The following is a 5,292-nucleotide window of genomic DNA, read 5'->3' on the forward strand; positions in this document are numbered from 1 at the left end:
GCAACGCTCTCACGCGGACTCGAAATAAGATCTACTGTTTTCTCTAAACTCGTTTGTTATCTTTTCATGATTTTCGCATATATTTGGTCACTTGCCGTTGGCCCTCGCAGAGATCCGGGACCTCTGGGAAATTAGGGGTTTTCCTAGTTTCCTAATTTAAACGTAAATCGACAGTGTGAATTAAGATGCGTTATTGTAATCAAGTTTTTTAGAGATTTCGAAAAATTTTACTACGATATGTGTCGCTCCTTTTTATTAAGACACATGCGCTTCAATTAACGGCAAAGTCTCAGAACACGCTTAGAAAATCTACAAACGGTAAGACTCTTGTCAGCAGCCTCATACGGCCCAAAATCGCAAAACAATCTCTCTTCAGCACCCAAAATATACGTATTGTCTTCGAAATAACTGCGAGACGTCGCCCAAGTTAAAAGTCGAGACGATGCGAACAAATTGTCTGAACGCGACCACAAAAACCTTACACCCTGTTCGTCGATTGGCCCCGACGAACACATCAGCCGTCTTAAACAAACGCAACTTGATCACTCTTTTGATTTTCGAACGTCCAACACAAGGACGAGAGCGCGCTACAAAAAAAATCCGAAATTTTGGTCTAGCACTTCTAGTTGTCTTAAAAATTGTCTCTGGAAAGATGCTTGATTCATGCCATACAAGTCATATAAGCTGAGAACCTATCGCAGACTTTAAATCGGTACGAATCAGGTAGAAATCGCAACAGGAAAATCGATAGCCAGCTAGTCACCGCAAAAACCTTAAAACCGAGAGTAAACCTAGGTCTTGCCCTAAACCCATCGCATTGGTCTCAGACTTCTCAAGACATGATATCTAAACGATACGAGATCCTAAAACATGTCTCCGTTCATATCTTAACGTTCCCGAAAGTTCGTATGAACAAATAATTTTTACGAAAACTCACGTCTCGAACAAACCAATAGATTGAACGCCTCAACAGAATTAAATATGAGAAGACAACTCATGTTTACTTCAAACCGACTCGAAACAAAGTAACTCAATTAAACATCCATTATATATATATAAACCGCATAGCGGTAGGGATTCAAAGCCACCAGCGGCCAGTCCCGATAGAGATAAAAGCGGCCAAAACATGCCCATACAAAGTTCAAAGGCCACACTCGGCCGGACATATATGAACGAAATCCACACTCGGCCGCAAAAGACTAGATAAGGGAAAAACTTCTTCCCGTCAAACACTCACCTCTCACAGATCAAAGTTAAAATTCCCGGACAAGGAAGATCAGAATGCATCCGCGGGATAGTTCACTTCCTCATCGTCACCGGCAAATTTGGTCGTGGTCTCTTCAGTATCAGGAGAAACCGGGATGGGATCCCAAAATCCCTGGATCGTCCCGTCGATCGGAGGAATGAGCGCCTCAGCGCGAGCATGATCCTTCATGCCACCCTTCATTATCTCCATCTCCTTCTCGAAAACGTAATCGTCCGCCCACGTCTTCCAAAGGCTCCCGACTGAACCGCGACACTCACAGAAATCGCCTAGCGAGTTGAAAGCATCCTTGAGGTTCCCGTACTCGACCTGGAATTGAGAGGCGCGAGTCTTCATCACCTCGACAATCTCCCTCTTTCCCTTCCGTTCCGCCCTACGAACAGCCCTGGCGCGAGTCTTCCGAGCTTGAGCCAAACTCGGTCGCTACGTAGCGACCGAGCGTCCGTTCCGCTCGGTCGCTACGACGCTCGGTCGCTACGTAGCGACCGAGCGTCCGTTCCGCTCGGTTGCTACGACGCTCGGTCGCTACGTAGCAACCGAGCTCGAGCCAAGCCCGGTCGCTACGTAGCGACTGGGCTCGAGCCAAGCTCTGTCGCTACGTAGCGACCGAGCGTCCGTTCCGCTTGGACGCTAGGTAGTTGATCCGCGCTTCGAAAGCGCGGATTTTTGAGATTATATTATAATATAAAGTCATATTATATTGAAGAAGATAATTTTTTAAAATTATGTATTCAATGAGTAGTTTATTTAAGATTTTATATGTACATTTTATATAATTTTCTCTTAGACCTGGATATTTAATCCGGACCAAAGACCAAACCTAAACCGAGTCAAAACATAGGTTTAGCGACCGAGCTCGAGCCAACGCTCAGCTTGGTCGCTACGTAGCGACCGAGCCCGAGCCAAGCTCGGTCGCTACATAGCGACCGAGCGTCCGTTCCGCTCGGTCGCTACGTAGCGACCGAGCGTTTGTTTCGCTCGGTCGCTACATAGCGACCGAGCTCGAAGCCAAGCTCGGTCGCTACGTAGCGACCGAGCGTCCATTCTGCTCGGTCGTTACGTAGCAACCGAGCTATTCCGAAACGTTGATATGACATTAGTCCATGCATTCTCGTCTACCCTTCGATGCTATCTCCCGAAGGCCATAGCGAACCTATTTCATGTTCCCCGCCATTCTAAGTCATCGATCAAACTTTACGGTAAAAACCGCGGAAAGTTCGTTCTTTATCGAAAGAAGCCGTAACAAACGCTTCGAGCCAGAAGACAGCCCAAAGGGACCTAAGACATGACTCGAGGCCCAACTTACGATTTCTTAACCAACAGCCCGTAAGCCGCATGATGCTTTACGCTTGGTTCGCAAGGAAAGATAAATGTCAAAGTTTCCACGGATAAATACGAAATTTTGAAGATAATAACGAAGATCGGGAAAACTGGAATATCTCCATTTTTAGGCTATGACGGCTTAAGGGCAGAAGGGGAAAAGCGTAAACCGATCTAGGAGCGAGTATATAAGGAGTCCTAGGCGAGAGGCATGAGACAACTTTTTAGACTCAGAACTCTCGGCACTTAGAAACTCTGAGTCTTGTAATGATCGCAACGCTCTCACGCGGACTCGAAATAAGATCTACTGTTTTCTCTAAACTCGTTTGTTATCTTTTCATGATTTCTGCATATATTTGGTCACTTGCCGTTGGCTCTCGCAGAGATCTGGGACCTCTGGGAAATTAGAATTTTCCTAGTTTCCTAATTTAAACATAAATCGACAGTGCGAATTTTTGTTCCCACAATTCTAAAATTGTAAAGTTTAAATTTAAAAATAATGGGTTGCCTCCCATTCAGCGCTAATTTTAAGTCTTTAGCTTGACTTGATATTAGAATTTTTTAATTATCGGGAAGTGGACCTACGTCAATGGGATTGATATTTGGCGGTTTAGCCCAATAATGCTTTACTCGTTGGCCATTTACCATGAATTCATCTCCTTTATTATTTGTAAGCGTAATGGCTCCATAAGGATTGACATTCACAACAGTAAAAAGACCAGACCAACGAGATCAGAATTTTCCAGGAAACAGCGTTAGCCGAGAGTTATACAGTAATACTTGATCATTAGGTTCAAAGCGTCTGGAAATGATCTTTTTATCATGATATGCTTTCGTTTTCTCTTTGTATATCTTTGAGCTCTCATAGCCTAAATGTCTAATCTCGTCCAGTTCATTAAGCTGTATGAGCTTTCTTTCGGCGGCCGGTTTGATGTCGAAATTCAATAATTTAATGGCCCAGGCTGCTTTGTGTTCCAGCTCGACTGGTAAGTGAACTGATTTCCCATACAGTAGATGAAATGGGCTGGTTCCTAAAGGGGTTTTGAAGGCAGTCCGGTAGGCCCAGAGTGCATTGTCCAGTTTTCTAGACCAATCTTTTCTCGATGTGCCCACGGTCTTTTCTAAGATTTCCTTGATTTGTCGATTTGAGACTTCTACCTGCCCACTCGTCTGCGGGTGGTAGGGTGTAGCAACTCTATGGTGTACTCCGTTTTTACGGAGTAGTCCTTCAAAAACTTTGTTGATGAAATGAGAACCACCGTCACTTATGACTATTCGGGGTATTCCGAATCTCGGGAAGATAATGCTTTTAAAAAGCTTAATAACTACAGATGCGTCATTTGTGGGGGAAGCTACCGCTTCGACCCATTTTGACACATAGTCAACAGCGACTAGGATGTATTTATTTCCGTACGTAGAAGGGAAAGGTCCCATGAAATCTATTCCCCAACAGTCAAAAACTTCTACTTCTTGAATAGATTTCTGTTCCATTTCATGTCTTTTACTAATTTTTCCCCTTCGTTGGCATCTATCGCATTGTACTATGAATGCATGAGCATCGCGAAACATGTTGGCCACCAGAATCCTGCTTGAAGAATTTTTGATACCGTTTTAAAGGTTGCAAAGTGCCCACCATAATCGGACCCATGGCATTGGAATAATATATCGTGTATTTCAGTATCGGCGACGCAACGTCTATACATCCCGTCAGAGCAGTGTTTGTAGAGATATGGTTCGTCCCAGTGATATCTCCTAACTTCTCTTAGAAATTTCTTTCTCGTGTACCCTCTCAACTCTTCGGGTTCTATGTCGGCAGCTAAATAGTTTACTATATCAGCGTACCAAGGTCTGTCCTTTGAACCTTGTCCGACTACATGCTTGTTGTGCGCGACGTTAACCTTTATACCGAAGGTGAGGGTTTTGGGATTAGTCTCTTTGCTCCGAATATCTGTAGTATCGATCGACATACAATTGTTGTTGTCGATCGACCTGGAACTGTCATAATCGATCGACATTGGATCGTCATCGTCGATCGACAGGTCCTCGAAAGTGAGACTTACATTCCCGATGAATGACTCCGTTTGGTAAACATTTTCAGTCGGTAAGAAATCATCGATAGGGACGTCGTTTTCTATCCTTATCCGGGAAGATGGTCTGTAACTCCATTTTCTACTCCTCTTTTATATCTCGATCTCGAATTCTTGAAGTAGAAGGATCCATCGCAGGAGTCACGGTTTTGCGTCTTTCTTTTGCATTAAGTATTTAATTTCAGCATGGTCGGTGTGGACGATGACTCGCGAACCGACCAGGTATTGACGGAATTTTTCGAACGCATAAATTACGGCTACCAGTTCTTTTTCTGTTGTTGCGTAATTTCTTTGTGCTTCATCGAGAGTTCGACTGACATAATAAACTGCATGCAGCTTTTTGTTTTTCCTCTGGCCTAGAACTGCTCCTACAGCGAAATCGCTCGCATCACACATGATTTCGAAAGGAAGATTTCAGTCTGGTGCTTGTACGATGGGGGCAGTTATCAAGGCTTTCTTTATTTCCTCGAAAGACTTTACGCATTCTGGTGAGAAGTCGAATTTAACTTCTTTATAGAAGAGGGAGGTGAGAGGTCTATCGATTTTGCTAAAATCTCGTATGAATCTCCTGTAAAATCCGGCATGCCCGAGAAAACTCCTCACATCCTTTACGTTTGTGGG

The 5,292-nt window shown here is 44.1% G+C and overlaps 1 pseudogene; it reads right to left on the reverse strand.

The window, feature by feature from the left end:
• The window catches only part of LOC106334467, a 36,374-nt pseudogene extending 31,226 nt beyond the window's left edge, over window positions 1–5,148 (reverse strand).
• Between the last annotated feature and the right edge of the window lie 144 nt (window positions 5,149–5,292).

Source organism: Brassica oleracea, chromosome C1 (assembly GCF_000695525.1).
Source record: "Brassica oleracea var. oleracea cultivar TO1000 chromosome C1, BOL, whole genome shotgun sequence".
In the NCBI taxonomy this organism is placed as follows: Eukaryota; Viridiplantae; Streptophyta; class Magnoliopsida; order Brassicales; family Brassicaceae; genus Brassica; species Brassica oleracea.